Genomic DNA, 6384 nt, shown 5'->3' on the forward strand with positions numbered 1-6384 from the left:
TGTGTGTACATATGTTTTATTTATTTTTTTGCAAGTACAAAAATACACATTTATTACATAACTTATGGTAGTATAATTTGTCAAGCTATATTATACAATTTAAAAATACTTTAGATAAAGCATTGGTCTAATATAGGTTAACAGTATAATAAAATGACATATTCTTCACATCATACAATGTAATACTTTACAGCAATACTAACAAACTATTCACATTAAGTATTACAGGAGTATCTAAGGGAAAACAGAACATAGACATGGTTATTTAAGAACCTCAACATCTATTTTCTTCTACGCTTCAAATTGGGTGGGTAATTTTCTACTCATCAATATGGCGGGGGGAGGCTAGAACTATTACTTTGTTAACTAGAGAAGAAATTTCTTCCAGAAAGGCACTGCAAGCTTGAGGGCTTCATTCACAACTTGGGGTTCAGACAGAAGTGCCCCAAGGGTAACGGAAATCCCTTTGGCCTTTAAAAGCCACAAAAGATGCATATGGACACTCAGGAGTCTAACTATAGGAGTGGTCGGTTACAAGGTGACATCTGCTTCACATCTGTGGCTGAGATAGCCAGGCCAGGAAGGAGTTCTTTGGACCCAGAGTTCTAAAAGATAATGACATAGGGCAAAGAGGTTAGGTAGCACCAATAGCTAATACTGAAAACTTCTTATATTTTACAGAAAACATTATTTTCCCCCCCTATAACTGAGAAGTACCACATTTAGGACAATAGGGAAAGAGCATTTGACACAAAAGTTTCCTGGTGGCTCAGAAAAACAATTTGGAATAAGCTAGTTTGGGGGAGAAAGGTCCATCTGATGGTGGACTAGAGAGACCCAATGGATTCTAAGCAACTTCTTATAAGTTAAAATGTAGATGTATATCCATCCCTGACTCTACTAGTATTCCTTCATATTGATTGGCAAGGCGATAATCCAGGAGATGTACCAGTGTAACCTTTAAGGTGAGAGAGGAGAAATGTCCATGAATATGAAATAAACTTACGGGGTATAAACTATCTGTAAACCATGAGTCACTGGGAACAAATAAATGCAAAAATTTCTGGAGGTGAGGACATCCAAATCCAGTGACTGCAAAGAAGGCAGGACTGACAGCCAAGATGCCTTCTCTTTCTGCTAGTATCCCTACAGTCACCTGACAGGATCAATCCCATGCTCTAACAAGGAAAAGCCTCCCAAACACTTAGGTGATACAATTGTTTAGTCTAAACGTTTTGCCAAATGGTCTCAATAAAGAGAATCATTTTGTTGTCCTAAGTATTAGCAATGATTAATTATCTTCATGCTCTCTATCCCAGGTATTTTATACAAAAAAAGTCAAAATTATCTTGATGTCATTATTAGCCCAATTTCTGTTCTTCTAGACATCAGCTTCGTGTGGTTAAATGTCTTTGGTTGAATGTTTGTTCCCAGCATCACTAACTACTGTAGGCCCCGAGTCTGACTCCTGGGATGATCATACGAGGACATGTGACGACAAGATGCCACTAGACACACCATCCACAATCAAAGAGCTGGGTGAAGACTTCACATAAGGCCGCGTACCAGAAGGGCACTGCCCGCAATGCTTTCCTTCCTCATGGGACTTCATACAAAGCTTGAGGCTGGCTTCCTAGGGGCATGTCTTTCTGTTTCTCTCGCAGGGAATTGGCTTCTGGAACACCAGAAGCGTGGGGAGGTGGCTCCGGGGGTTTTTTCAGAGAAGCTATTTTCTTTTCCTCTCATCTGGATACACTTGCTTTCCTTTTGAGGGGCCAGTTTTTCTTTTTTCTTTCTTTTTTTAAAATATATTTTATAGGGGTTCTTTCTGAGAAGCTATTTTCTTTTCCTCTCATCTGGATAACTTGCTTTCCTTTTGAGCGGCCAGTTTTTCAAAGTGGCCAAACCATTTCTCCACCATGCGCTGGGTGAAGAGTTACAGAATGCATTTGTGAATGACCTTCTACAGTGTCATTTTCTGTATAAGCTGGGCAGCTGCTGGTCTGCCGGGAGGAGGTACCAGGCATTCAAGAAATGAGACTGGGACTGCAAAAGTCGGAAGAAAGTTCTCCCTGCTTGCTTTGAGCCTGAAAAGTGTCATCCATTGGAGAGGAAGTTTCGGTGGGTGTCGATACGGAATGTGCAGCAATCTGAGCAAAAGCACAGTCTTGGGAGCTCAGTGATGAGCCAGATGGGAAAGTGCCGGGGGGGGGGGGCGGGGGGGAAAGGAGTTCTTTGGACCCACGAGTTCTACAAGCTAATGATACAATGCCCAGGGCAAAGAGTGCCATGTACCCTAGAGGCTAGGTAGCACCAATAGCTAATACTGAAAAACTTATGTCTTACAGAAAACATTATTTTTTCCCCTATAACTGAGAAGTGCCACATTTAGGACAACAGGGAAAGAGCATTTGACACAAAAGTTTCCTGGTGGCTCAGAAAAACAATTTGGAATAAGCTAGTTTGTGGGAGAAAGGTCCATCTGATGGTGGACTAGAGAGACCCAATGGATTCTAAGCAACTTCTTATAAGTTAAAATGTAGATGTATATCCATCCCTGACTCTACTAGTATTCCTTCATATTGATTGGCAAGGCGATAATCCAGGAGATGTACCAGTGTAACCTTTAAGGTGAGAGAGGAGAAATGTCCATGAATATGAAATAAACTTACGGGGTATAAACTATCTGTAAACCATGAGTCACTGGGAACAAATAAATGCAAAAATTTCTGGAGGTGAGGACATCCAAATCCAGTGACTGCAAAGAAGGCAGGACTGACAGCCAAGATGCCTTCTCTTTCTGCTAGTATCCCTACAGTCACCTGACAGGATCAATCCCATGCTCTAACAAGGAAAAGCCTCCCAAACACTTAGGTGATACAATTGTTTAGTCTAAACGTTTTGCCAAATGGTCTCAATAAAGAGAATCATTTTGTTGTCCTAAGTATTAGCAATGATTAATTATCTTCATGCTCTCTATCCCAGGTATTTTATACAAAAAAAGTCAAAATTATTATCTTGATGTCATTATTAGCCCAATTTCTGTTCTTCTAGACATCAGCTTTGTGTGGTTAAATGTCTTTGGTTGAATGTTTGTTCCCAGCATCACTAACTACTGTAGGCCCTGAGTCTGGCTCCTGGGATGATCATACGAGGACATGTGACTACAAGATGCCACTAGACACACCATCCACAATCAAAGAGCTGGGTGAGGACCTCGCACAAGGCGGAGTACCAGGAGGGCACTGCCCGGGATGCTTTCCTTCCTCGTGGGACTTCATACAAAGCTTGAGGCTGGCTTCCTAGGGGCATGTCTTTCTGTTTCTCTCGCAGGGAATTGGCTTCTGGAACACCAGAAGCGTGGGGAGGTGGCTCCAGGGGTTCTTTCTGAGAAGCTATTTTCTTTTCCTCTCATCTGGATACACTTGCTTTCCTTTTGAGGGGCCAGTTTTTCTTTTTTCTTTCTTTTTTTAAAATATATTTTATTGATTTTTTACGGAGAAGAAGGGAGAGGGATACAGAGTTAGAAACATCGATGAGAGAGAAACATTGCAAACGTTTAATCTTGAGGGTAAAGTCTTCTTGGTGTTTTGCTTTGAGGCACTCCTCTTGCCCACCTCAGTCCCCACGACTGAACTCTGGTTAATAAGCGTTTGCCCTTCCATTTGCAAAGACTTGTGCCATTTTAGATGATCCTCCTCTCCATGCAAGTGACCAGCTCCGTAGTTTTCTTTTGTTTCTTTGAAAACATCCTCCTGAGACAGAGCTCAGTGTGCCGGGCTGGTCATCAGCGTTGGGCTCTGTGCAGTGCTGCTGCCTCCTTGAACTCTTGAGGGCATCCGTGTGTGCGGAAGGGCGTCTCCTGATGTATCTGAATTAAGGGCTGGCTCCTGGGATGATCATGTGAGGACATGTGACTGCAAGATGCCACAGAAATGGCCGCTGGCTTGGATTCAGGGAGAAGGTTCACATGATTTCCTTCACTACCAAACAAGCTTTCCTTCTTAGCATTTGTATTAGTGGCACTTTTCTTGATATCAGTGCCTGTAACTAAACTGTTTAAAATACATCTTACCCTCTTCCTGGAGGGGTTGATTCTGCTTCAGATGGTCCTCGTCTTTTTGTCAGAGAATCGCATCACGGCTGGACTTGTGTAGCCTTTCCTGCCTGAGAGAGAAAAGCTTTGAATCTAGATAGCTGGTGCTGGGCTCCGAGCAGCGCTGGTGTTGCCTCGGGCTTTCTGGAGCATCTGCTGCAGCTGTGGACAGACAGCTGGGTGTGGTCATGCCAGACAGGGGCCCAGCAGGGTCCTGCAGTGTGGGCTCTCTGTACAGTACGATAACGGTGACGGGCTTGGATTCAAGAAGCCGAATGTCTTCATGTTTAGAACGGTCTAAGTCAAAGTCGCTCAGGGTTAAAAGAGCATCCACCTCAGGCTGGTCAAGGTCATCATCACTAGGGGTCAAGGCAGAGTCCATGCTTCTGCTCCCCTGACCGAGGTTCTTCACCAAGTCACCACCCGGGGCCTCAGCAACCCATTCTGCTCACCTCCCAAGCTGTCATTACACAAGTCAGTCATTTGTAAGGATGTGGGAGGCATTCTGCTCAGTATCACATCTCACGGAAACCTCTCCAAAGAGGGAAGTGGTTTCTTCTCCAAATATTCCACAGCAATTTTCAATCAGAAATTGAATAAGCAGAGTATCCTTATTTATAAATTCAATTTCTAGCTCTGGGCTGGAGGAAGTAGGAGGCCAAAGAATGCTTGCAGTGATACACACCGCTAAATTAAATGTCGTCATCTGATTGGATGAGGAGTGCTGCTCAATGTTGCGTAGGACCCCAAAAAGGTAGAGTAGGAGAACAACATTGGCTCTCGGAAGCTGGTCTAACAGCCTTTGAATTGTATTTATTTTCTCTTCATCATTTCCTTGATCCATGACACAGACCCAGTGATGACAGAGATCTGATGAGAAAATACTACCAGGAATATTGTGTAGAAAATCCTTTAAAACGGATACTATCACAAAAACAGACTACAGAATTCAGTTTCTCCTTCAGCTCTCTGCGAGATGTCACGTTGGCTGACAGTCTGAAGCTGCCTTTTGTGAGGGGTCCTTTTTGATCAAGAATGAAAAGCATATCGGAGACAGGTTGGGGCAGATTGTCATTCTCACAGATACTTGGCAGAGACACTCCGAAGAGCTGCCCTGGCGTAGGAGAGGCTGGTGACACGGGCAAGTTCCCCGGGCGAGTGCTAGAACCCTGCTTTATGCGACACCCTCTCCTTTTAAATGTCTTCTCACCTGACTGGCTCAGATGCTGGGTGGCAGCCAGGGGGCCGGGCTGCAGGGTGAACTGGCACCGCCTCTCCCCTCTCCCGGGGCAGCTGTTCTGTGAGGAAACACTCCCGGAGGACGAAAGGCCTGAATTCCTTATTGTTATAGTTTTGGAACAGGCACAGTCCCCAATGTCCTTGGTGAAGGTTTTGAGGGGAATGCTCTTCGGCCAGTCCTCCTTCTCTAGACTGAGGCATCTCTGGAGGAGGGAGAGCCATTTGCCCTTCTGCTCTGGGAACGGAAAGTGGCCACGAAGTTCACCGTGGGCCAGCCCAGGACCAACGATCTCATGGCATCGGTACTGCCTTCTCCCACTTCATCCACACAGCTTGCTGCCCACCTGTCACTCAATTTTATTTTATTTTTCCTCTTGAATTTGTTGTTATATTTGATTTTGGCCACAACCAACAGGTCATTGAACAGGAAGAGATGCCGCTCCCACCTCTGCCGGCCTCTCTTGAGTTCTACCAGGCCAGCAAGTAGCAGGGCCACGAAGGATGACAGAAATGCATGTGTGTCCACACCAGCAGGAGGCCTCTCCTTGGTAGCAGGCCATTTTTGCAGGGCGTTATCAAGGGTAAGAGATGGAGCCCGCCTTCTCCTTCCCACTAGTGCTTTCATTCTCTTCATCGCAGGTTGCTGAGCCCCGCAGGACACCACAGCCCTGATGACTTCTGCAGACCCAGGGGTCCAGCACCTGCAGGGCTGGGAAAGGCGATGTCCCACCTTGGCCCCGCCCGGGGCTGAGGACTGGGCTGCCTGCCTACCCTGTGGTGGATGGAGAGGAGGGCAGAGGCTGCGGGGTCGCTCAGACATATTAGACTCACGCACAGAGAGTTCGCAGAGTACAGAGTTCGGGGAGAAGTGGGGGAAGACCAAGGGAGCTGGGGGGTGACCTAGGAGGTGGTGTTGTAGCTAGACGGATAAGATGGGAAGTTGTAGAATTAGAATATGGGACCCTCAAGCCTCTGGCATTAAATCCCCCTTGAGATGGGTCATGTGCCCTACGTGGGGGGTATTCAGTAGGAAGGGCACCAGCAAGCAG

General features: G+C 45.6%; 1 pseudogene; it reads right to left on the minus strand.

Annotated features, from left to right (window-relative positions):
- Positions 1-1572: 1572 nt before the first annotated feature.
- LOC102264133 lies at positions 1573-5975 on the minus strand (annotated as a pseudogene).
- Positions 5976-6384: the final 409 nt, after the last annotated feature.

Source organism: Myotis brandtii, unplaced genomic scaffold (genome assembly GCF_000412655.1).
Source record: "Myotis brandtii unplaced genomic scaffold, ASM41265v1 scaffold30, whole genome shotgun sequence".
NCBI classification, from domain to species: Eukaryota; Metazoa; Chordata; class Mammalia; order Chiroptera; family Vespertilionidae; genus Myotis; species Myotis brandtii.